Genomic DNA, 27601 nt, shown 5'->3' on the forward strand with positions numbered 1-27601 from the left:
TTTTGATTAAGATGTTGACATAAAGTGGCAGTGCTACAGCACACTTTTTGCATGATGGTATACACTATAAATGGCCGGCATGGGCAAGGGGGGAGGCCCTGGCTTGCAAAGGTCCAAGTCATAAGAAAGAAGAGAGCACAAGGAGTAAGGTGCACAGGGCGAGGTATCCAAAACAGCTGCATGATGGGGCCATCTCCACTCAGGGGGAGAGGTTACCCACAGGCCGATACTCAGGAGAGAGGGGACGAGGACAAGAGTTACCCACAGAAAGGGAAGGAGTGAAAGCATAGGTGGTTCAGTTTACAATAAGGCAAAGAGAATGTTGGAAAATGAATAGATTTCTTCAGGAGTAAAGTCTGAGAGAGTACCTTGGAGGTGAAGGTCATCTATCCAATCTATGAAGCAGGAGTAAAGAAGGTATGAGAAGGAGGGAGGCTGATTGTGTTGGGAGGTGGGAAGAGCAAAATCTCAGAGTCGAGGGTATATAGGAAAGAGTAAAAGCATGGGAAGGCACAGACAGGAAAGAATGGAAGGGGGGAAGTATAAAGAGTGAGTAGACGAGATGCCAGGTCTCCAGGCATAGGGCTCCTGCCTATACCCTGGGAGTCTCCGTGGGTGTGTCTCCATCTTCTAGGATCTTGGGGAGGTAGGAGATCTTTATTTTTGTTGGTCCTGTAAGAAGAGATTGGTAGGTCTAAGAAGAGATTGGTAGGTCTTTTGTGGGGCTGCCAGTTTTAGGTTTTTGACATGTACCCAGGAGGGAAATCCTGCTAGCTCAGCAGCCGTGGAGGTGACGAGGATGACCTTAAACGGGTCTCTCCACTTTTCCTGCAGGTGGCTGGGTGTGGCTGCATTTTTTAGATAAACCAGATCTCCCATTTGGAGGGAGGGAGTTATTTCAGTGGTGTCAGAGGGCTGTGGCAATTGATCATGAGCATGAGACCAAAGGAGAGAACGAAGAAAAGTGAGGAGAGGATTGAGGAGAGTGGGAGAAATGATAGGGGGTTCTGGCTGAACCATGATAGGGAGGAGCAGATGACCATAAAGGAGCTCCAAGGGGCTGAGCATGAGTGGTCTTTTTGGAAGGGCCCCGAGGCGGAGAAGGACTAGGGGTTGGATCTTTGTCCAATGTAGGTGGAGCTCGAGGGAGAGTTTGGTGAGAGTATTTTTTAGTGTGTGATTGGCACGTTCAACTTTACCTGAAGATTGGGGGTGATAGGGAATGTGAAACCTCCAGTTAATTTTTAAGGCTTGTGCCAATTTTTGGGAAATAGAGGGAACAAACTCAGGCCCGTTGTCTGACTGGATGGAGGCTGGGAGACCAAATTGTGGGATGATTTCTGTGACCAAAATCGATGTCACTGTGGAGGCCTTCTTATTGGTCATGGGGAGGGCTGCCACCCATCCCGTGAAGGTGTCTATCAATACCAAGAGGTACTTAATCCTCTTTACTGGAGGCATATGTGTGAAGTCCACCTGGCAATCCATGGCAGGGAGGCATCCTCTGGCTTGGTGGGTAGGAAAGTGAGGGGGTGTAATATTGGAGCTGGGGTTTGTGTGCTGGCAAATTGAGCAGGTTTGGGTAATCTGTTTAGGGTATTGTATGTCTCCTGGAGATAGGGAAAGGGATTGGTGGAGAAAGGTGTAAAGATCATGAAGATTAGGATGAAAAAGCTTATGTAAATATGAGAGAAGTGTTTTAATTTCAGGAGGGGGGAGAGAGAGCTTAGAGAGGGGGGGAGAAGCTGGGGTAAGTGGGTACATGGCCAATTGGTGTGCAGTTTGGAGGGCTGCCCACTTGGCCTCTGTATCCGCTAGGTTATTTCCTCTGGTAATTATGGAAGAGTCAGTTTGGTGGGTTTTGCAAATGAGTAATGCCTACCCAGGAAGGGAGGCATGAAGCCTCTAGGACCTGGGCTATTAAGGCAGCATTGATAATGGGAGTTCCTCTTGTAGTTAGGAATCCCCTTTCCTTCCAGATAGCAGAGTGGGACAATAAAGTGTGAAACACATACGTAGAGTCAGTATAAATGTTGACAGTTTTTCCTTTTGCCAGGGTCAGAGCTCTGGTTAGGGCAGTCAATTCTGCCTTTTGGGAATTAGTACCCAAAGGGAGAGGGCATGCCTCAATGATGGCGGAATCAGACACAATAGCATATCCAGCTCTTCACTGTCCATTGTGAATGAAGAAGCTGCCATCAATGAACCAAGTGTAGTCAGCCTGAAGAAGGGTGCCCTTCTGAATGTGGTCTGGGCAGGGGAGGCGTTCCTCAAGGGTCTTGAGGTAGGAGTGAACAAGGGGTATTGAAGAGAGAGGAAGAAGAGTGGCTGGGTTAAGTGGGGGACATGAGACCAAGGCCACCTGGAGGGATAGGATACAGGAGGAGGGCATAGAATAAAGTCCCTTATATGTGAGGAGTTCTGAGAGGCTATAGAGGGAGTAGACGGTAAGGGGAGATCCAAAGGTAAGTTTTTGCTTTCCTGGATCAAGAGAGAAGCAGATGCCAGGGCCTTAAGACATGGGGCCCATCCCCTGGTTGTGGTGTCTATTTGGAGAGTTACGCTACTGGGGCAAAGGAGGGTCCTATGTTGTGTCCCAGAACTCCTAGAGCAAACCCCTGCCTCTCAGAAACATAAAGAAAAAAGGGGCAAGTGAGGTCTGGCAGGTGAAGCGCTGGGGCTTGTAACAGGGCCTATAAGAGGTTTTTAAAATGACCTGACACAGGCGGAGAGGGGTCCAGAGGCTCTTGGGTGGGACTCCTGGATGCCTCATATAGAGGCTTAGCCATTAGACTGAACTTGGGCACCCAGGCTCTGAGATAGCCAGCCAGGCCGAGGAAGGAGAGAATTTAGGCCTTGGTGGTGGAGGCAGGGAGGGAGGCTAATAGGGCTTTGCGATCTAGGGTGACAGTCTTGTGAGCAGGGGAGATAGATAGGCCCAGGTAAGTTACCTGGGTGAGAGACAGTTGAGCCTTGATAGGAGACACCCGGTATCCCTTTTTTCCCAGAAAATGAAGCAGGAGGGCAGTGTGTTGTTGGCTATCCTCAAGTGAGGGGCTGCAGAGCAGGAGGTCATCTACACAGTGGAGGAGTTTACTCAGGGAGAGATGGAGGGTAAGGAGGTCCCTAGCCACATCCTGGCCAAAGAGGTGAGGCCTATTCTGGAACCCCTGGGGCAGAACAGTCCAGGTCAATTGTTGGGAAGTATGAGTATCTGGGTCAGTCCAGGTGAAGGCAAAAAGGTTTTGGGACAGCGGGTGGACAGGGATAGTGAAGAAAGCATCTTTTAGGTCCAGGACCATGAAATGGGTGGTGGTACCAGGGATGAGAGACAGGAAGGTGTAGGTGTTGGGCACCACTGGGTGTATAGGAGTCACTGCCACATTGATTAAGTGGAGGTCCTGTACCAACTGGCAAGACCCACTGGGCTTTTTTATGGCAGAATAGGAGTGTTATGGGGGAATGGGTTGGGCGAAGCAGGACCTTAGCGAGAAGCTCTGCAATGATAGGCTTTAATCCCTATAAGTGGATTAGGGAAATGTGATTTTGAGGTTGGTTTGGGAAAGTGAAAGGATCCTTGAGAGTAATAACAATTGGCTCATGATGTGTGGTGACTGCAGGGTTCTGGAGGTCCCAAACAAGGGGATCCACCAGTGCAGTGGGTAAGGGCAAGGGGTCAGGAGGGGCTTGTGGAAGCAGGGCACCCATAATGGCAAGGAGGGGCCGTGAAGATGGAGACAAGGGGTTAATGGGTTTCGGCTTAAGGAGTGGGTGTAAGGTGAGAGTGGCCTGGAATTTTGACAAAATGTCCCTCCCTGAGAGTGGGGTGGGGCAATTAGGGAAGACTAGGAAGGAGTGAGTAAAAAGTGTATCTCCCAGTATGCAGGTTAAAGGAAAAGTCATTAAGGGCTGGGTAGGAGTTCTCTCCACCCCGACTATGGAGGTTAAAGACTTGGCAAGGTCCCCAAAAACTCTGGCAAGGCAGAAAAAGTGGTGCTGGTGTCTATGAGGAGAGAGATAGGCCTACCTTCGACGAGGGCAGTTACCCTGAGCTCCCGTGGAGTTATGGTTGTCGGGCCTGGGAGTCCTGAGCTCTGTCAGTCATCAGCTATAGTCGCTGTAGAAGATCGGTTAGGGAGAAGGGACAGTGGAGGGGGTTAGACCCTCTGCCTTGAGGGGTGGAGGGGCAGTCCATCGCCCAGTGGCCCTCCTGTTTGCCTGGCGGGCAGCGTGGTTTAAGACATGCATGGGCCCAGTGTCCTTCAAGGCCACACCAAAAACATGAGCTGGGAGGTGTTCAGGATTTTTCCTGGCCTTGGGAGTTGGAGGTCAGAGGCCTTTGTTGGAGGGCTTCTGCCAACATATGGAATTTAGCCTTATCTCTCCTTTCCTTATCAGCCTTTTGTTGTTCTTCTCGGTAATTGTAGACCTTGAAGGCCACATATAAAATTTCAGCCTGTGGAGTCTGAGGACCATTTTCCAGCCTTTTAAGTTTCTTTCTTATATTTGGGGCTGACTGGGAGATAAAATGGGTCTTAAGAATGATGGTCCCATCCTGGGTTTCAGGGTCAACTTTTGTGTGGCATTGTAGCACCTCTGTGAGTTGGGACAAAAAACTAGCTGGATTGTCCTCTTTCTCTTGTTGAATTTCTCTGAGTTTATCAAAATTAACAACCTTCTGGACCATCTTTTTTAGTCCTGCCACTAGCCAAGTAACCATCTGATCCCTAAGCATTCCCCCATTGGTTTGGTAATTCCAATTAGGCTCCTCAGTAGGGACCACTGTAGCCCCTACAGGGTAGGCAGGGGTGGTGCAATGCATCTCATCTGCATGTGCCCTAGCCTTGTCCCAGACCCTTTGTCTCTCCTCCGGAAGGAGGGTGGAAGAAAGAATGAGATAGATGTCATGCCAAGTAATGTCATAGGATTGAGCCAAGTATTGGAACTCTTTAATATAAGAATGTCGGTCAGTGGTGAAAGAGCCAAGGTGCTTTTCTATCTGAGAGAGGTCAGTGAGAGAGAAGGGGACGTGGACCCTCACAATGCCTTCTGCTCCAGCCACTTCCCAGAGAGGGTATATGGAAACTGGCTGACTGGGGGGCTTGTGAGAGCGAGTGTGTGGGGGGCTCATGGGGTCCTGTGGTTCTGGGTGGGCAGAAGGATGGGTGGAAGGGCGGGTGGAAGGAGGAGCAGAAGGAGAGGTGGAGGGAAGGGTGGAAGGAGGGGCAGGGGAAAGGGTGGAAGAAGGGGTGGAGGGAAGGGTGGAAGGGGGTGGGGGAAGGGTAGAAGAAGGAGGGGAGGAGGCCAATGGTTGAACAATGGAGACCGTCTCTGATAAGGTGGAGGCTCATTAGCAAGGTCAAAAGAAGGGAAAGTTTTGGAGTCAGGAGGGGGTTCGGAAGAGGATTTGGCTGGTTTTTAAGACTGGCTTAGAGGCTAATAGAACCTGTGCAGGGGAACAGGAAGTACAGAGGGAGGGTTTGGTGCAGAGATAGGAAAAGGACTGAACATAGGGTAGTTCCTTCTATTTACCAGTGCGCTCACAGAAATTGTATAAATCCCTTAAAATATTGGGATCAAAAGTGCCATTAAGTGGCCATTTGGAGGCATTGTCTAATGGATATTTGGCCCAGGCCTGATTACAGAGAAAAATGAGCTTTCATGGCTTAAGATCAGGTGTTAGGTGGAGGAGCCCAAGGTTGGCCAGAAGACATCTCAATGGGGAGTCTGAAGGAATTTTGGATGGTCCAACTCCCATGGTGAGGCCTGACCTGAAGAGAGATATGGCGGGCGTCCCCAAAATATCAGTTCCTCGGGAGAGAAAGTAGATGTGGAACACCCAGGAGGAGTGTCTTCCTCAGGGGGGTGGGGGTGGGGGGTGGGCCACAGTCCTAGGGAACCCAGTTCCCAGGGATGGGAGCGAGCCAAGACCTAGTGCTAGGATTTCAAGGAAATGAGAAAGAGATCATGGCTCTCATGTGAGGAGGACTCACCAAGAGAGGACTTTGAAGGAAGATTGGCCGGTGGTGGATGGCAATTGGAGGCACGCTGGGGCAGAGGAAATTCACTGTGAGCAAGTGAGAGAGTGGTGTTTTCTAGGATCAGGGGTTCCAGCAAAGCAGCTCAGATCCCAGAGGAAGGGAATGGGAGTTGAGAGAGAGAGAGCGGAATGGGGGTGGGGGAGGCCGGGAGAGCAAGGTCAGTGCCAGGAATGCACCCAATACGAGTCACGGCACCAAAATGTTAGGAAAAATGCCACTCACAAAGAAAGCTCACGAGAAAAGTCTCACGTCCAAGAGCAAAGTTTTAATTATAGGCACAAGTTGCCTGACTGACCTGAGAAAGATGGTGCAGAAAAAGGGCCAACTCTGGGCCAGGTGTGACCTTTTATAGAAGAGGGAGGGTAAGGGTCTCTGACGGGGGCGGAGCTTGTCTTGGAGCACGGGAATTTTTGTTAAAGGGTGGGGCTATCATTGGGAATGGCTCCATTTTCCAAGAAGTGAGGCCTGAGGATAAAAATGGCCACTGATTCACAAAATGGTGATATTATTGTTCTATCAATACCTGGAAAAGGAGCCTTCTTCTGGTGCGCTAAAGCCTGTTTACATTTGGGCTCTCAGAGTAGATGGTCTCTTCCTGAGGACTAATTCATAAAAAGGTTTTGTAATTTCAGAAAAATTTGGTGCCCATTATCTGTAATACCTGGTTAAATCTAGAAATCCTCTCAATTGTTATTTGACAGAAGTCTAGGATAAGTGTGCATAGCCTTCAGGAGAGATTTTTTTCCCCCTCTAGATAGGTCATGCCCTAAATAACTCTTCTGGCAAAATTGTAATTTATCTCTGAAAATTTTGTGTCTACCTTTTTACCAAGACAAGGAAGAATTAATGAAATTCATTTCATAGGTTTCCTTGTCCTCTGAACAAAGATCTCAAACATACAGTATTCAAACTGAATCACAAGGGAAATTTAGACCTTGTAAATCTTGTTGAGGACCTGTGAAAAATAGAAGGCTACAGTAAACCCCTGGGGCACAACTGTCAAATAGCCTGTTGTCTTTCCAAGGCAAAGGCAAAAAGGTGTTAACTCTGCTGGGCTGGAGGCACACAGAAAAAGGCAAAGTAAAAATCCTCTAGAGTAAAGCAAGTGACTTTGGAAGGAATTGATGACAGAATGGTATTGAGTTAGCTATAACCATGAAGTGAGGGACAACCATTTTGTGGCTATCTTGACCAAATCAATACCCTCAATCATTTGTGTTCTTTACCCTCGGGACAGGAGTGTCACAAGGACTAGGTAGACTATGAGAAAACCTTGTAGTAAAGGCTTTTTCACCTATAGGCTTGATCCCTTAATTTTCATTTGGCTTTAAGGAACACAGAGGTAATGGTTTGGTGGTATCTGTATGAGTTTTTATTGGTTCTGCTTTTTATTTTGCCTATATATGTGAAATTTTTAGCACATCAAATGTCAAGTATGATGTCAAGATCTTTATCTGGGGTGTACATTAAATATAACAAAGGAAACAAAGATACATCCAGAGCAGACACAATTTGACCACAAATGGAGGAGTTCTTTGGAACCTCAACAAACAGTCCCTCTGGGGTGAGTTTGATGGTAAAGTTCCATTTGCAAAAGGAGCCTCTGCCAAATACGTTTTCAGGGCTGAATAACAGCAGGAAGACAAAGAAAATCTGTAGATTATTCGAAATACTTATTACCAGTGTGATACCCTTACTCTGTTGAAGAAGTTAAGCAAAGGTGACAAGGTTTAATACAGAAAAAAAAAAAAAAGCACCAGAAATTGATGAGGAAACTGTATTTATAGCTAATTTACTTTGAGTGTTTAAGGGTATGGCAGGAATTTGATTATTTTCTCCTTCCCAGGCGCATTCTCCTTGATCGGAGTTAAGGGAATTTTTAGTTTGTGTTATTTGTCTTTCATAAAATGAGATAATCTTTTTCCCACGGTTTCTCCTGTTAATATCTAGAAGTGTCCTAGTTGGTGAGAAGTTGGTTGAAGAGTGGGCCACCTAACTGTGGTCTGCAGGGATAGACTTTAGGTCTTGTCTCATTTTTGTTCTAAAGCCCTATGAAAATATGCTTCTGGGTATAGTTTAGCTAAAGGGCTATTTGTCCTTCTAATTTCTATTTTTGAATGAGGTCTGTGATTAACCCCTCTGCTACCATTATATCAGCACTTTCACTAACTCCAGAACAATTTTCTGGAGGGACTTTCTCAACTTTCTTTAAAAGCTCCTATCTTTTCATGTGTTGTGTTTGCATGATTGAATGATCTGTTCCATCAATTTTTACTGGAAATGTTTCCAGTAAGGTTTTCAGGAGACTTTGATTTACATTGCTGACTCATTTCTGACCCTTGGTTTGTTGTGGTAAAAGGTTCCTATAGGTCCCTTCCTAGGTCAGTCCAATCAACTATTGCCATTTATGATTGAGGCATCTGAGATTCAGACCAACATGTGAACAACTTAATATAGGTCAGTCACATAACCCTCCGGTGATATGCACCCAAAAGAATGATAAGTTCTTCTATGAATATTTTCAGGTTAGGCTTCGGTGTAGGGAGATCTTTAATAATAGCTCTTAATTCAGCACAGGTCCAAGGATCTATAGTTGTCTGCATACCTAGCTTATGGTGACTGGCATTTGGGGAGGATTGAAAGTTGTTGGGAAATCATATGGGGTCTGGTCAAGGGAAAGGAGAAGGTAGAGGTGCAGAAGAAGAGGTGTCAGAAGATAAAAGGAAAATTTGGATATAGAGAGGCAACTTGAGGACCAGGATGAGGAGGAGTTACTAGGGAAATTAGGATTTTGGGTTATTTTGCCTAAGTTTGTCATATGGCTTTGTAGCCAAAGAATCTTTTAGTGATGGAGGCTTCAAATACCAATCAAAAATGTTGGTATGGAATCTTAGTTGCTTTGTTGTTTTCCTCTAGTACTTGCAAATGAGCAATTTCATTCATCAAATGTCTGTCAAGGTGGAAATGAAGGCCTAAATCATTCTTGGTGAAGTGTGTCATTTAGAAAGACAGGCACAAGAATTAGAATTGTGATCAATGTGTATAAATGTGTATATTTTTCCAGGTAGAGAAGAGCATTTAGACTTCAAATCCTCCAGGAGAGCTAGTGGTTGTAGGTCGCACACAATACTTATGTGCTTCATATTTCAGGCCCCACCCTCTTGTGGATGGCTGTCTCAGAACCCAGACCAGACAGTAGTCTAGCATGTGGAAAACATGAAGCAATGTTCCCTTTTTACCAAAGCCAAGCTGGTCAGGACACAGAATCAAGTTGGAAGGACAGCCTCACCTAGGTTTATTGGTGACCTGTAGCAAAGTTCTGTAAATCACCTGAGTCTGTGAATGCTTAATGGGAGGTTGTTTTTTGATAATTAATTTTTTGGTTGTTTTTTCTTTACATTTTGTTCTGACAGTATTGGGGTTTGAACTTAGGACTTCATGCTTGCCAGGCAGGTACTCTATTGCTATTTTTGACTGACTGTTTTGGAGGTAGGGTCTTGCTTTTTGCTCTGGCTATTTTGGAGCTAAGGTCTTGCTTTTTGCTCTGGCCAGCCTGGACTGTGATCCTCCTATTTTCAGCCTGCCCCCTTCCACTGTCACTGACATGACAGGCATACATCAGCACACCTGGCTTTTGGTTGAGATGGGGTCTCGCAAATTCCCTGCCTGGGCTCGCCTCTAACTGTGATCCTCCAGATCACAGCCTTCACAGTAGCTAGGATAACAGGCATGAGCCATTGGCACATGGCTTATTAATTTTTAAATAGTTATCCTTTTTATGATACCAATAGTAATTTAGACTTTTCCCTGAAGCCTTCCATTTCATCTAGGGTCTCAAATTTATCAGCATTGGGTTCATAATGGCTTTTATTGCATTTTAAACCTTGAAGCCCTCTGTAGTTATGCCTCATTTTTATTTCTAATATTATGTATTTGAAATATTTTCCTTCTTTCTTTGTTCTTCCTGAATAATCTGTCAACTTTATATATGTTAAAAGAATCAATATTGGTTGATCTTTATTGTCCTTCATCTTTTCTATGATATCTGTTTGTTTTTCATTTTCTATTTCCTTAGTTACTCTGAATTCCAAACATAAGTGGCTGCTTCTTTTTTTCTGGTTACTTTTTAGTTACTGATTTCTAACTTTGAGAGCTGAGCATGAGATCTGTGTGCTATTCAACACTTGCAATGAATTGAACTGTGCGGTATGGCCTGGTATCTGCACATGTTTTCTCATGTAGAATTTAATTCTATATTCATTTGTAAAGTCCAGTTATTAATTGTGGCATTCATTCATTTATAAGCTTACTTTTCCTATTTGATTTGTCATTTGGGATGGTATGTTTTAAAAAATCTATTATTCACTTTGTGGTACATTCAGTTTTTTGCTTGTTATGGCTTGAAATACATTATTAGGACATACAAACTTAGAATCTTAATTCACTTGTTTAGAATTTTTCTGTTTTGTTTGCCAGTATAACCTAGTGTCTAAAACAGTGGTTGATACATAGTAGACTCTCAAAAATATGCATTGAGGAAGTGAATTTAAATTTTTATCTATCTATCCATCCATCCATCAATCCATCAATCCATCTAACTAGGACTATGTATCTCAGTAATTTCTTTTTTGTAAAGTATGTTTGGTCTGAAAATAACATAGCTACAAAGTGTTTTGGTTTATATTTCCTTGTTATACTTCTGCTTTTGTACTGTTCTATACCCTTGTGTTTTAGTTATATCTCATATACAATACGGTTGTATCTCTTTATCCAGTCTGACAGTATACATTTTAACTGGAGAATTCAGTTGATACATACTGACTGTGATTACTGGAGTATTTGCTAGTCTTTTCAGTTATCTAAATTTTGCTTTTTGTAAAGCCCTATTGAACTATTTTTCTATTTTTACTCCCTCATTTTGTACTTTTTCCTCAACTAATTTGGCATATATGTCTGTTACTATTCTTTTAGCTAGTACATTGGAAGTTTTAATAAGTATATTTTTCTTATAAAGTATAAACTTAATAAATATGTATTGTTTCTCCTCACACAAAATAAGGACCATAAAATGTTTTAAATCTGATCATTCTGATATTGTACTTTTGTATGCTACAATCTTAATTCTAGATTAATGTTTGTAGCTCTACAACTTAGAGCTTTTTTTCCCCCCACAGTCGACAGTGGTTTAAATTTACCCATATTAGACATTTTCTTTTTTCCTCATTCCTTCTTCCATTTCTTACCTTCATTTTGGAATAATTTTCTTTCTTCCTGAAACACATATTCTAGAAGTTATTACAGTAAGAGTCTGTCACTCATGCTTGGTGTTTACTTTGGACTTGTTTTTGAAAGCTAGTTTTGCTGGGTATCAATACTGGATTGATAGTTTTTCACTTGATAACTTCACATTTCATTGCCTTTTGTCATCCACTGCTGCTGATAATGTTTCTGTCAGTCTAATCTGGCAGCATCAATATCACCTTTAAGCTTATTAGAAATGTAATTTTTGAACTTTATTTCACAATTCCTTAATCTAACGTCTGCAGTTGAAGTTCAGGAATGTGTTGTTAAAAAGCCAGGTGCTTCTGTTACCCACTAAAGTGTGAGGGCCAGTGATCTAATTGCTTTTCCTTTTTTTTTTTTTTGACAGAACTGGAGGTTGAACTCAGGGCCTCACTGTTGCAAAGTATGTGTTCTAGCACTTGAGCTATGCCCCCAGTCCTTTTGTGCTGGTGATATTTGAGATAGGGTCTTCCTTTACTCCTGGGCCTGCCTAGACCACACTCCTCCTACTTGTATTTCTCTGCATAGCTAAGATGACAGGTTTGCACCACTGGGTCCAGCCAGTGATTAAGATAGGTCTTGTGAACTTTTTGCTTGGGTTGGTCTTGAACCACAGTCATCTCGATTTCCTCTTCCAGAGAGGCATGAGACACTTCACCTAGCCTAATTGTTTTTCTGTGGGGGATGGTTATGGGAAATCTATCTTGTATTTCTGGAAAGAAATAATAATTTAAAAACTAAGAAAAAGCAAGATGAATAGAGGTCAGATGTAAACAAACTTTTAACAATGTGTTTCTTATAAAAATTAATGTATTTTGCTCTTTAAAAAGTTGAAAACAAACAAAAAATAAAATTGCAAAAAAAAGATTTTTCTGTTTTTTTATGTTCCACAGACAAGGAAAAATCTGTGACTGTGTTTATTGTTATTTATTTTGACTGGCAGTTCTTGGATTTCTGAATCTAACATTTGGTGGCTTCTATTACTTTAATAAAATAGCAACCAATTACCTCTTTAAACATTGACTTTACTCTACTCTCATCTGAAAATTTATTTAGGTACCTCCCTGATGCCAGACTGGATTGTGGTTTCCCGAGTTTGTGTCCTGGTACAGTTGATGATTGAAGACACCTGACTAGGAGTTAAGAGGTAAAGTAAATTTATGCTACAGACCAGAAGTTAAGAGTTAAAGCAAGCACAAAGTTTATTGAAAGGATAGCAAAGCACCCTGATGGGTGGGACTTAGAGCTAAGCCAAAGGATGACTGAAGTTCATGAGATTAAACAGGGGCACCCCCACCCACTCTACTTTAAACCTGTGGCTATAATTGGCTGTTTGATTAACTTCTTGTTGAACCTGACCATCCGGCTGCCCCCCACCCCTATCAGGACAGAAGATTCCAGGAGGTTCTCTTTACTTCATCCTGTCCTTGAGCCTTAGCACCTACATTTTATGACTACCATCCATTATTCTAGTGAGACTGCTTTCTTTATCTTGGGAAAGTTTGCTATGTTTCTCTCCTTTTATGGGTCTATATCTCATCCCTTTAGATATCTGCCTTTACAAATGTTTCATCTTATTTTCCTTATCTAGGAAAAGAAACTACTGTGCCTCCACACCTGTATGCAAAGCTGGGGTTTTTTACTCTTATTTCTTCATATTTTCCATGACTCTGTCATCTTCACTATATGTACATGGAGTTGTTTCTTTAATTGCCCTCCTAAAATTGTAGTTGCTTCTGCTAGTGACACATAAAATTTGATTTTCTTCTTGGCTTTTTAGACCACAAATGTAACATGAATTCTGTCTTCAGATTCATAATAATTTAGATTGTGTTAAAATTTTTCATGGAAAATGTTTTGTCTGTTTTTATCCTGCTCTATTTGGAAGCAAGACCAGGATTGGCATGTCAGTCTTCTAGCCCCCAGGTAATTTACCTATTCTTTTAAAATTCATTATCAAATCCACTCATTGAGGTAACAGTCTTTTGAAGGTCTTGGCTTTCCTGGAATCTGAGAGCTTACCTCCCATCCTAAGAGGTCTATGCTCTCTTCTACTTCCCATACCTAGAAATTTTCAGAACACAGAGATCACCAAAAGATTAGCAGATACTCTTGGGTAAAAACAAGCTCTACTACCTCTAATGTTAGCTTAACCCTGTGGAATTTTCCTTTTATTAATTAAAAATCACATATCTATACATCTCAATGGTTGACTATCATGAGACTAATTTTATTCATTATTTTGTGACACACTATGGCAGGAGTATGTTCTCTGAGTGTTTTGTGAGCCAAATTATCAAGCATTCAGCTTATATGAATTGTCTAAGCCCTCGGACCTGAAGTTCTTATCACTACCTACACTTTTCATTGGGTATCTCAGCCTGTTGGTCATACTGGCCTCAGTACCCTGCAGATGGATAAAAGCAAAGGTGGTTGAGGGAAAAGGTTTAAGTGAAAAAGGTCAGAGCCACCAAGAAGAAGTTGTGGAGTCATTTAGGTCACAAAAGGAAGCCCTTGGCTTCTGCGCAAAAAATGGCCCAGGATATTTTCATAGTAGCAAAAGTGATTGACTAAACCCATACATGGGCCAAATTTTTTATAATGGAGGATTTCAGAGTGTTCATGAGAATTATTGGTGTGGTTAGTATTCAGATAGGTGATGCTATATGGCTTCAGGAAGACTTTCTCCCATGGCCAGCTGGTGGTGACATTTTGTAGTGTCGTGACATTATGTAGTGTCCTTACGTTCACTGTGATTCTGGAAAGTGGCTTCATTTCTATTCATTTCTATTGGTTAACTTTGGCCAGCTCCTGAATCCTGGTTTGTTGCCCTTCCAATGTGCTAAGTTCCTTTACTTGTGAACTACTTGTTAAAGTATAAAATGAGTTGGGAATAATTCTGCACAAAATGTCAAGCGGCAGAATAAATAACCATTCCCCTCATTAATCCCTACAGACAGCATCTGTTTGAGAGCTTTGCTTTCCCATAATGAAAATATGTCAGCCCTGAATATATGTTTGTACTATTGAGACTGAACAGTGAAATGAAATGAATTCTCCACTCAGCTGCAAGTGAAATATGGCAGTTTGTGGTGAATGAGGCACTGAGTGCTATGAAGTGGAGACCGGACTTTGAAAAACCAGAGAGGCTAAGATTAACCAAAAGAGAGAGGAAGGCAGGGTGTGATTAAAGTATAAAGCAATTCTCTAAACAAAATCCATCTTAATTCACCCCCATTTGTAAGAGAAAGCTGTGCCACAAAGGAGAGCCTAATGTTTAAGAAATATGTGAAGCTTTGACTTCCTTGAAGCTGTGAAATCGGCAAAAGCCCAGGCGTGAAGTCTTCATGTGCAGAAATTGTGTTGTATAGAGAGCAAAGGGCAGAGGCTGCTAATGAGTACAGAAGCCTAGGACCTCAGACACCAGCGGGCAAGACTATTCCCTTCACAGCTGGACCTGAGGCCCAGAAAGGGAAGGCGCTTGCCCGAGAAGCCCCAGGAACCAGGGTGTTCTTGCCTGAGGTGCCTGCACTCACATTAGCCTGTCCACATTGCACTGAGTGCTGGCCACCTAGCTCTGTTAGTTCTCTGCTCGCTCCAGCATGGAAAGGTCAAGGTCTGATTTCCTCATCGTATGATGACGGGGATTAGATAAATGTTGTGAATTGATGAATTGATGGACTCTCTCCCAAGGTCTAGTATGGTCTACTTTGCATGTGTGTGTGTGTGTAATTTCCTTATATTTAATCTATATTTCACTTTTTAAAGTCAAAACACACAGCCCAACTGCATTGCAGCTTGGTACGTGGGCTTTAAGACCTGCCCATGTAGATTTCAGAGCTCACTCTGCCATTGCCTAGCGATATGACTTTAATTTGCTTAAATTCTCTGTAAAACAGTAAGAGCCATGGCATATACCCATGGAACCATCACAAAACTTCTCTGCAGGTGAGCAAATTCCATGCAGTGTTAGCATCTAATGGTAGCTGTTAACATTATTTCCTTCTCATCTTAACTCACTCCAGCACCAGTTGTCCCTCAACAAACAGTATAGAACAAGGTTGAATTGTGTCTGCTCGGACACAACATTTTCATAGCATAGGTCTATGTGAACACATTGTCACTCTTCACAGCTTGTAAGGTGGCTTCAGTCAATGTACTTTTCAATGGAAGAAGAGTGTGGACCACTTAGCAGACTGAAAGTGATGTCTTCTTTTGGTTTTGAAAATGCACATGAATGACAAAAGATGAATGAAAGTGACCTTAAGTCCTGAATGCACACGCTGTAGAAACCACATCACCCAGGTCTGTATTTTAAGAACTGGCCAGAATTTTTATAAGAACTAAGACTTTGTTTTTCATTAGTTTCATTGTTTCTTTTGCCTGAATGTGATTAGTGGTACAGCTTTTTAAAATTAAGCTTAGATTTCTATGAATAGAGTTCAAATTTGTAAGAAATAAGCAGAAAGAAAATGTTCTTGTCATTTATAACCAAATGACCTCCAAGTCCTTTTCAGAAAGAGAAAGGAAAAAGATTGAATAGTAAAAGTTGGAATCATGCAACAGGAATGTCAGGGAAAGAGAGTTGCTGTCTGATTTTGGAGAATGCATGTTTAGCTGTTTAGAGGCTCAAAACCAATGCTTGAAGCCATTGTAAATCATTATTTAGCACTATGTTTTTCATGTGAATCTGTAATCTTCAAACTGTGAACAAGGGAAGGCACTGACATCACTGATTTGTCATCAGCTGACGTCCACAAAGCCCACATGTTGTGTGACTCTTATTAAAATGAAAGGTTCTGAAAAGGTACATATATAGAGACTGAAAATGGGTGGATTTTATACTAAATGCATTATGACTCAATATAGCCATGTTTAAAATTCAAGTTTTATGAATTCATGAAAAATTCAATCTGTGTAAAAATATTCATCAAATGTCAGCCTTTCCATGAGGTCTCTTTCTTTTGGAAAATACTTTTCCACCAAGAATTAGTTGGTCAGACTCCTGTTCCTATTCCCATTTGCTTGTTCATATTCCTCCAACAGCAGTAACTGCTTCTCTACCATGTGTTGAGAAATGAGGATGAGGCAACAACATCTTTTAACTGGTAAAATATGCATAGCATGAAATTTACTCTTTTTAACTGATTTTTTAAATTATTGTTGTTGTACTGGGGGTACATTGTGACATTTACAAAAGTTCTATGATACGTCATAGTTGAATTCACCCCCTCCATCACTCCCCTTTATTTCCCCCTCCCCCATTCCTGGAATAGTTTCATCAGGTCTCATTTTTCCATTTTCATATATGGATGCATAATATTCCCACCATATTCACCTCCTACACCCTTTCCTATATCCTCCTCCTTCTCACTGGTGCCAACCCCCACACAGGATCTGTTTTGTCTTACTAGTCTCTGTTTCTGAAAAAAAGTCATTTTTGTTTGTCTAAAATAGCTATGAGGGTGCTTCATTGCTACATTTCCATGTATATCTGTATTATAACCCAAATTGGTTCATCCCCTCTATTTTTCTCTTTTCTACCTTAGCCCCCTTCTTATGGCAATTTCAACAGGTTTAAAAAATTCTATATTTATTCTTTCATAGAAACTACATCAACAATATCCACCTCCTGAACTTCCTTCTTTTACCCTCCCTGTCCTATTAGTAACCTCCTATCAGCATGACCTGTTCTTGTATTGTGCCTGTATTCCATAGGAACTGAAGAACATCATCTTAAGTGAAGTTAACCAGGTTCAGAAAGCCAAAGGCCACATGTTTTCTTTTAACCATTTTGAAGTGAACAGTGTTGTAGGATTAAGTTCATTCACCTTGTTTTACAACCATCACTACCACCCATTCCAGAACTTCTTCACCCCCAAATTGAAACTCTATACTCAAATCCCCTTTCCTGTCATCCCATCCCTGGGTAACCAGTATTCCACTTTCTGCTTCTGAATTTGACTACTTTTAGTATTTCAGGTCAATGGAATCTTTGTTCTTATTTCATTCAGCATGATGTTTTCCAGGTTCATCCATGTTGTAGCACATATAAAATTCCCTTCCTCTTTGGAATGAGTAATTCCTAAATTGTATGTATAGACATCACATTTGTTTATCCATTAATCTGTTGGTAGACATTTGGATTGTAATCTTTCAGCTATTATGAATGATGTTTTTCTGAATATTGGTATACATGATTCTGTTCAAGTCCTCATTTTCAATTCTTTTGTGTAAATACTTGGGAGTGAATGATTCTTTTTTGAGTTTTCTGTGGAGCCTCCATACTGTCTTCCATTGTGGACATACCATTTAACATTCCTACTACTAGCATAAGAGTTCTGATTTGTCTATATATTTGGTTGACAACATCTGTTACTTTTCTTTTTTTGAGAATAACCATTCTAAATGGCATTAAGCAGTATCTCCCTGTGGTTTTGGTTTGCCTTTCCTGAGGAATGAGGGATGTTGAGCACCTTTTCATGTGTTTTTGTTCATTTGGAAAATTTTCTAATTAAGTCTTTTGCCTATGTGAGAGATCAGGCTGCTTTTTTGTTATTGAGTTGTAAGAGTTCTCTTTGTTTTCTAGATATGCATTCCTTATTAAATTTGACTTGAATATGTTTTCTGCTATTCCATGAGTTGCCCTTTAATTCTGACCATTGTGTCCTATGGTACATAAAAGTTCTAACTTTCATGAAGTCAGATACCTTTTTTTCTTTCATTGTCTGTACTTTCAATATCATATCCAAGAAAACACCACTAAATCCAATGATATGACACTTTTTTTTTCAAGAATTTCACAGTTTGAGATCTTACATTTGGCTCTTTGATTCATTTTTGAATTAATTTTCATTAATGCTATAAGGTAAGAGTTTGATTACATTTGTTTGCTTGGGATATCTACTTACCAAGACAAATTGTTGAAAAGACAGCCCTTCCCACATTGAATTGTCTTGGCATCTTCACTGAAAATAATTTGACCATACACATGAGAGTTTATTTCTGAGTCCTCTGTTCTCTTTGTCTAGGTGTCTGCCAGTATTACGTGATTTTATTATCATAGCTTCACAGAAAATTTGGAAATGAGAAAGTATAAGTCCTTCAACTTTGTTTTTCTTTTTCAAGATAGTTTTGGCTATTTAGGGTCTCTTAATATTCCATATGAATTTGGGGATGCTGCTGGAATATTGACAGAGAATATATTGAGTCTATAAATGTTGGGGTTAACCCTGGGGTAGCACTGATATTCTAACAATATTAAAAGTTCTAATTTATGAACATGAATATCTTTCTATTTTTATCTTAATTTCTTTCACAATGTTTTATCATTTCAATGTGTAAGTTTTTGCCACCATAGAGGTTCTATTCTTACGTATTTTACTTGTTGATGCTGCTGTAAATGGAATAATTTCCTTAATTCCCTTTCCAGATGTTTCATGTGAATGTGTAGAAACACAACTGAGTTTGTGTTTTGATTTTGTATCTTGCAGCTTTACTGAGTTAATTCATTAGTTCCAAGATTTTTGTGGTACGTTTAGACTTTTCTCTATATAAAATTTTGCCATTTGCAAATGGATAATTTCACTTCCTCCTTTCCAATTAGCATGCCTTTATTTTTCTCACCTGGCTAGAACTTCCAATACTGTGTTGAGTAAGAGTGGCTCAAATAGACACCCTTGTATTGTCTATCATCATAAGGGAAAAAGTTAGTCTTTAACCATTACGTAAAGAGATACCTGTGATTTTTTTTGTATCTTGTTTTTATTATGTTGAGTATTTTCTCCCTTCTCTTCCTGGTTTGTTAAGTATTTTTTGACATGAAGAACTACTGAAATTTGTCAAATCAATTGAGATGATCATGTGTTGTATTTTTCCTTCATTCTGCTAATATGGTTTATAGTTATTGATTTTTTTTGTAGATTAAACTGCCCTTACATTCCAGGAATCCATCCTTCTTTGGCATGCTTTATAAACATTGTAATGTGCTCCTGAGCTTGATTTGTTAGCATTACATGAATATCATTGAGTGATATTCTGTAATTTTCTTGTGTCTTTGTCTGGCTTTGATATCAAGGTAATAGTAACTTCATTGAATGAGTTAGGAAGCATACCCTCTTCAGTTTTTTGGGAAGAATATTCTTGAAATGTTTGGCAAACTGTACTACTGAAGTGCTCTGTTCCATAGGGTTTTGTTAGGAGATTTTTAATTGCTAATTCATTATCATTACTGGTTACAGGTCTATTCAGACTTTCTGTTTTTTCATGATTCAGTCTTTGTTGGCTGTGTTTCTAGGAATTCATCCTTTCTTCTAGGCAATGCAGTTTGTTGGTATACAGTTGTTCATAATGTGCTCATCCTTTTAATTCTATAAAATGAGTGGCAATATTACCCATTTCTATGTTTTATTTAACTAGCTTGAATATTTTCTTAGGCAATCTAAAGGTTTATAAATTTTGTAAATCTTGTCAAAGAATCAGCTTTTCATTTTGTTGATTTTTTAATATTTTTCTTCTCTTTATCCCTGTTTTAACCTTTATTATTTTCATCCTTCTGCTGGCTTTGGGTTTATTTGTTGCTTTTTTTTTTTTTTTTTGGTTCCCTAAGGTATAATGTTAGGTTATTGATTTGAGATATTACTTTAATTTTAAGGTAAGTTTTTAGAACTATAAAATTCTCTCAACACTGATATTGCTTCATCCCATAAATTTTGGCATTTTGTTTTGTTTTTTCATTTCATATATATTAACATGTTTCCTAATTTCCCTTACAATTTTTTTCTTTGACCCATTGGTTATTTACAAGTGAGTGAGAGTTGGGCACTGGCAGCCCACTCTTGTAATCCTAGCTACTCAGAAGGCAGATATTGGGAGGATCATGGTTTGAGGTCAACCTCAGCAAAATAGTTGAGAAACGCCCAATTCAGCAGGAAAAGCTGGGCATAGTAGTGAATGACTGTCATACCGGCTATTATGGGAAACAAATAGGAGGATTGTGGTCCAAACCAGCCAAAGAGAAAAGCCAGACACTATCTCAGAAACAGCCAGAGCAAAAAAGGGTTAGAGGCATGGCTCAAGTAGTAGACCACATGCCTGGCAAACATGAAGCCCTGAGTTCAAACCTCAGAACCACCCCAAAACAAAAAATAAAGTTGAGTTGTTTAGTTTTCATGCTTGTAAAATTTCCAGTATTTCTTGTTACTCATTTTTAGTTTTATTTCATTGCATTCAGAAAAAATACTTCATAGAGTTTAAATTTTTAAAATTTAAAGTCTTAAAATAATAAGATTTATTTGTAGCCTATCATATGGTTTGTCCTGGAGAATTTTCTGTCCAATGTACACTTAAGAAAAATGTGTATTCTGCTGTCATTTGGTGGAAGTGTTCTATAAGTGTTTATTAAGTGCAATTGACATATAGTGTTGTTCAAATCCTCTACTTTTTTTTTTAACTTACTTTCTCTCTGGTTGTTCTATCCTTTATAGAACGTAGGGTATTGAAGTCTAATTGTAGAACTGTTTTTCTCCTTCCATGTGTGTCAGTGTTCTTGTCACATATTTTGTAGCTGTGATATTTGGCACACATATGTTTATAATTGCTGTATCTTCTTGGTGAATTGAATCTTTTAACATTATATAATATCCTTTTATTTAAAAGACAAGAGCTTTTTACTCAAAATTCATTTTGCCTAACATCAGGATAGTCACCTGTACTCTCTTTTGGTTATCATTTTCATGGAATAGATTTTCCAGCCTTTCACTTGCAACCTATTTATGTCCTGAGATATAAAGTGAATCTCTTGTAGACAGTGTACAGTAAGGTCATTTAGTAGACAATGGGTAGTTGGATTTATTCTGCCAACCTAAAATGGGATATTATATTTAATGTAATTACTAACAGGAATAAATTCTTTTATCACTGTGTTGTTTTCTGTATGGCTTATAGCTTCTTTGTCTCTCATTTCTTCCATTACTGTTTGCCTTTGGATTTAGTTGACTTTTTTTGTAATGGCATGTCTTGATTACCATTGTACTCCCTTTTGTGTATGTTCCATAAATATTTGCTTAACTACTATGCGGATCACATATAACATTCTAAAGTTATAACCATCTGTTTTAAATTGATAACAATTTGACTTCAATTGCATATAATAATTCCATTCATTCCTTCATAGCTCCTCATCCCACCACTTTGTTATTGATGTTACAAATTATATCTTTATATGTTGTATGCATTAACACAGATTTATAAATTTTTCACATTTGTCTTTTACATCCATAGAAATTATGAAGCACAATAAAAAATAAATTATGAGGTGTTTTGAACCAAAATTACAGAATATTTGGCCATTATCTATCTTTGCCAGAGAATTCTGTATCTTGGCATAGCTTTGAGTTATTGTCTAGCATCCTTTCATTTCAACTTTAAGGATTTTGTTAGCATTTCTTAGAGAGCAGGTTTAATGGTATAAAAATCCTTCAGACTTTTTCTATCTGGGAATGTCCTAATGTCTCTCTCACTTTTGAAGGATATTTTACTGGGTATAGAATTCATAGTTGGCAATTTTTCTTCTTTTACCACTTTATAATTCTGCTCTTTCTGGTCTACAAGGTTTCTGCTGAGAAATCATCTTGTAATCTTATGAAGGATACTGTATCTGTGATCCTTCATAAGAATACTGTGCCATTTTTTTCTTGCTTTCAAGATTCTCTTTGCCTTTGACTTTCAATACTTCGATTATGTCTTAGTATGGGTTTCTTTAGGTTTATTCCATTTAGAGTTCATGAAACTGCTTGGATTTGCAAGCTAATGTCTTTCCTCAAATTTGGTATTCTTTAACTTTTTTTCCCAAATAATCTCTTTACTTCTCTTCTCCTCTTTGGACTCCCAAAATGTGAATGTTGGTTCATAACTCCCTTAGGCTTTGTTCACTTTTGCTCATTTTTCTTCTGCTCCTCTGATAATTTCAAATGTCATATTTTCAAGTTTTCTGATTGTTTCTTCCTCTTGTTTAAATATGCTGTTAAATTCTTTTAATGGACTTTCAATTTATTTATTGTACTTTTTAGCTCCAGATTTTTTCCTTTCTTTTGATAATTTCTTTTTTTCACATTTGTTCACATTCTTATTTTGTTCAAGTATCATTTTTCTAATTTCCTTTAGGTTTTTGTCCACATTTTTCTTTAGACATTTGAGCATACTAATGAGAGCTTTTTATGTATTCATGATACTGGGGTTTGAACTCAGGGCATTATGCTTGCTAGGCAGGTACTCTACAGTTTGAGTCATACACCCCCAGTTTTAAAAAATGTTTTTGCTTGTGCTTTGTTGGAGAACATTTTTGCCATGCTATTTTCTTTCTTTGAACCAGCTATGTTTTCTTGAATATATTGTGAATTTTTTTATTCTTGTTGAAAATTGGGATTTTGAGAAAAGACAGCTGTTTCATACTGGCTTTGTGCCAAGGTAGACAAACCTTCACTCATTAGGCATGTCATTAGTCTTGGGATCAACCCAAGGTGGAAAATATTTACCATGCATCATACTTGAGTATGTATCTTGCCTAGACCTGTGTTTGTAGCTCCTTCAATGTTCCCCTGTGCATGCCTGCTTTTTGATATCTTAATATCCTAGAGTCTTAATACAGCTTTTCTCTGGAGTCTTAGGTGGCCTATTGTATACCTTTATTCATAACCTCATGCCCAGGCATATGTGGGTCTATATTTTGCTGTAGTTTTCATGAACATTGCCTGGTGCTTCTCCTTTCTGGCAGTTCAAGTTAAGTGAAATAGAAACTCATCTTTCAGACAGGTCAGAAAATTGCAAATAAGATCCATGTTGTTTTTTCTGCTTTGAGAGAAGGAACGGGAATTGGTAACTGGGCAACAACTTCCTCTAGATCAAGAACGTGTGCAGCAAGGAGAGGGACTGAGGGTTAATTAAAAGACTATGAGGTTGAAGAAGGGTACCAGACTCCATTTTGTCCCTCTCTGCCACTTGAACCTGTCTCCCCCTACCCCTACCCTGCTGCACACACACACACACAGTCACCTTGGGACTCCAGGAAGGACAGGATCAGTGAGTAAATATCTTGTGATAAAAGCCAAAATTGCTCCTCAGATAAATAATGCCTCCTTCATACTGTGACCATCCATGTAATGACACACATCTTTTACTCATGCCCCTTATGCTTCCCCTACTTAAAACTAAAATTTATGTCAGTATACCAAAGACAATCTTGGGGTCACTAAATCCCTTTGTCTTTCTTCTATTTTCTGTGCCATTCATGAGTGGTGGTCTCTCATTGGTGTGTAGGAATGGATGGCTGAGCATAGTCCATTTGAAACTCCCAGAACCAAGGCTCTTTGCCCTGAAACTCTGGTTTCAAAATGTTTTATCATTTTGAATGTGTCTTTTTTCTTGGTTAGCTTTTCCCTTGGTTGCTGTACAGAACAAGAATTCTATGAGGTGACTTTAGCCAGTTTTTTTTCTCTAGTCCACCAAATTGCACCATTTCTGCTTTCCAAGGACTCAGATTTGAATGAGTATTAGAACATGACACATGAACAAGCACTAGTTGGAGGTACATACAAGGTGCTAGGGAAAGAAGAGGAATACTGTTTCTTCTGGAAGGGTCACTAGAGGAGTAAGAACTGAGCTGAGTTCCCAGCATTCCAAGTAAAGGAACCTTGAGGAACATAGGCACTTGAAAGGTTGAGGTACTTGAAAACCATTAGAATTTGAGAAGTGGTGTATACAAGGGATTAAGAATGATGTCACCAAGCCAAGTGCAGTAGGCCCCCCTTTATCTGCAGTTTCAATTACCTGTGGCCAGTGTGGTCTGAACATATTAAATGGAAAATTCCAGAAATAAACAACTTACAAATTTTACATTACATGCAGTTCTGAGTAGCATGATGAACTCTTAACATCTGCTCCATCCTGTTCAGGAAATAAATCAATCTTTTGTCCCTGGAATCCATGCTGTATACACTATCTGCCTGTTAGTTTCTTGGTAGCTGTTTTAATTTTCACATCAATGATTGTAGCATTCCAATGCTTTTCATCAAGCAACCCTTCCTTTACTTAGTAATGGACCCAAAGCACAACAATAGTGATGCTGTCAGTTCAAATATGCCATAAAGAAGTCATAAAGTATCTCCTTTAAATGAAAAGGTGAAAGTTCTCAATAAGAAAGGAAAAAATGTATGCTAACATTGCTAAAAATCTACATTAAGAACAAAACTTCTATTCATAAAATTGTGCAGAAATAAATTGAAGCTAGTTTTGCTGTAATATCTCAAAATGAAAAATTTATGGACACAGTGTATGATCCATGCTTATGCAGGCAGCATTAAATTTTTGAACAGAAATGTGTTCCAAATGATACCAACCTTGCCACAGAAGCATGGAGCCTATTCAAAGGCTTCAGCAGGGGTTGTGCCAAAATGCATGATACCAAGAAAAAAGTTCTGAACTTACATAATAAGTATTGGAGAAGCTGCCTCTGCTGATGAAGAAGCTGCAGTCATGTCTCTAGAAGAGTTAAGATGATTACAGAGAAAGGATACCATGCAAAGCAAGTCTTCAATTGTGCTGAATCTGGAAGAAGACGTTCAACAGAATCTATATTCCTGAAAGTGCAAAGAGGTGCCAGGGGCACTGGTACTGTGGAACAACATTGCAAGGCACATGATAAAGCCAGTTGTAGTTTGCAGAACATAGAACCCGTCACTCTCAAAAAGAAAAGCAAAACTTATCTGCCCTTGTTCTAGTAGCATTACTAGAAAGGGTGGATATCAGCCATCTTGTTCGTGGAATGGTTTCACCAATGATTTACCCTAGAATTGAAAAAAATATAAGAAGAAGAAAGGTTGGAATTTAAAGTCCTGTTTAACAATGGACAATGCACCTGGCCATCCTGAACCAGTCTGTTACAAAGATGAAGATGTCTGAACACAACCTCATTGCTTTACCCCCACGACCAGGGGATTATTCAGTTTGTCAATGCCACATACACTCACCTAGTATTTAATCACATTGGATCAGCAATAAATACAGACCTTAATCTAGTTGTAATGCAGTGCTGGGAATCATTTGCTATTGCTGACACAATAACATTCATCAAAGCTGCAATGGATGAGTTAAAATGAGAAACTGCAAATGCCTGTGGGGAGGACTTATGGAATGAAGTCACAAATGATTTTAAAGTCTTCTCGGGGATTGATGGAGAAGTAAGACAAATCAGTCACACAGCAAGACAAGTTGGTGGAAAAGTATTTGCCTACTTGCTTGATGAACAAGTGGAAAAACATTTTGAAGGCCACCAAGAATTGCTACCAATGAGGAATTGGACTAACTTATGGAGTTATATACAGAGAAAGTGGAGGAAGAAGAAAAACAGAATCAGGAAAGTTTTCCCAAGTGTTTAAAGTTGCATAGACATAAGAGGATAAAATTATGGAGGATGACCCTCTTCTAGAACACAGTAATCAACTTACCCATGTGATCATTGAAGGATTTCACCCTCTGCATCAACATGCTGATGAGTTAAAAAGAAGAAAGAGGCAACTTCCAATACGTCTTTCCAAAAGTCTTTCGAAACATGTAACTCAAGTACCCTAAAACATTTACATTGTCTATTCCTAATATCTAACCATCAACATTGTCTTGGCTTGATGAGTATCATCCAAAAGAGATGTTCCTCCTGTTCAGGTACCCTCAGAGGGTCAATTGGAGACCAGCCATGCATCACAATGCCTGCATTATTTGCCTCACTCCATCTCATTACAAAGGCATTGCTTTATCTCATATCACTAGAAGGGTGACTGTAGTATAAAGTATTTTAAGAATGATAGAGATGCTGTTTACATAATTTTTATTATAGCTTCTTATAATTGTTCTATTTTGTTATCAGATGTTTAATCTCTTGCTTGCTTAATTTAATTTATGCACCATGAGTATGCATGCAGAGGAAAAAGTATAGTATATGTAGGATTCAGTACTATCCAGTTTCGGGTCTTGGAATGAATCCTGTGCAGAGAAAGGCCTACTGTAGTTAGATCTGGTCCAGAATTTGATGAGAAACATGGAAATTAAGTGGGGGCAGTGACAGTTCATTTTGCCTTTGAGAAGCAATTGCTCTGTTGGCAGCAGCATGTGGGATGGACTGGAGCTGGGCAAGGGTAACACAGGGTCATTAGTTACCAGACTCCTAAAGTTGGGTGTGGAGCTTCACACTGTAATCCCAGCACTTAGAATTTAGAGAGAGGAGGATTTTAAGTTCAAGGCCAGCTTGGTCAACATATTGAGTTCAAGACTACATAGTGAGACCCTATTCCAAGAAACCACAGGCTAGATTTATAGCTCAGAGGTAGAGTACACTTTCTTAGTATGTATAAGCCCTGGGTTGCATCCTTAGTCCTGGCAAAAAAGAAAAAAAAAAAAGGAAAAGAAATTCCTAGAACAGTTGAGGGGTGGTGGCCAGCACCATGCCAGTGGTGTTGGGATAGAGAGGAAGAGATACAACAATTGACAAAATTCAATGACTTATTACGGGCTGGAGTGAAAGCAAAAAAGGCATTGCCATTCCTGACATTCAGGGCATTTGAAGGTCAAGGAAGCGTTTTGAAGAGGAAGCTGATGTATTTTACTTATTTTTTTAAAATCACACATGACATTTTTGATGCATTGCTTTGTGATAAAACAACAGTAGAACTTAGAGATGAGGCAATGACTTTATTGACCACCAGCCTGGTCTCATTTCTTCCCTTGGGGGTCACCATTGATTCCAGCTTGGCATGTATCCTTCAGGCCTTGCTCTGTGAATTTCCGCAGGTACTCTAAGAAACAGACACTATCACATTTTAGATTTGTAGAGTACATATTTCATGCTCTCTATATACCTTGATAGTCCTCTTTTTATTTTTTTACAGTACTAGGATTTGAACTTATAGCCTCACACTTGCTAGGTAGGTGCTCTACTACTTGAGCCACTCTGCCAGGACTTTTTCTGTGAAGGGGTTTTTCAAGATAGAGTCTTGAAAAACTATTTTCCCTGGACTGGCTTCGAACTGTGATCCTCTTGATCTCTGCCTCCTGAATAGTTAGGATTACAGGTGTGAGCCACTGGTGCCCAGCTTCATTTCCCCCATTTTAAAACCAATATTTTGAAGGCTTTTCTAAGTCAGTGCATACCAAGGTAATGCATGGGTTTTTTGACTTCTGCATAACATTCAAAAGTATAGGCTTACTCATGGGTATTTAGTTTTTCTCCA

At 39.7% G+C, this 27601-nt stretch overlaps 1 long non-coding RNA gene across 2 annotated transcripts in view; it reads left to right on the plus strand.

The window, feature by feature from the left end:
• Positions 1 to 27601, plus strand: part of LOC141418236 (uncharacterized) — a 197715-nt gene that overhangs the window by 155132 nt on the left and 14982 nt on the right. For both annotated transcript variants that reach the window (XR_012442926.1, XR_012442927.1), the window contains exon 5: positions 12381 to 12471. This is a non-coding gene — a long non-coding RNA (uncharacterized lncRNA). The remainder of the gene's footprint in view (positions 1 to 12380; positions 12472 to 27601) is intronic.

The sequence above is a fragment of the Castor canadensis genome, chromosome 16 (assembly GCF_047511655.1).
Source record: "Castor canadensis chromosome 16, mCasCan1.hap1v2, whole genome shotgun sequence".
Taxonomy (NCBI): Eukaryota; Metazoa; Chordata; class Mammalia; order Rodentia; family Castoridae; genus Castor; species Castor canadensis.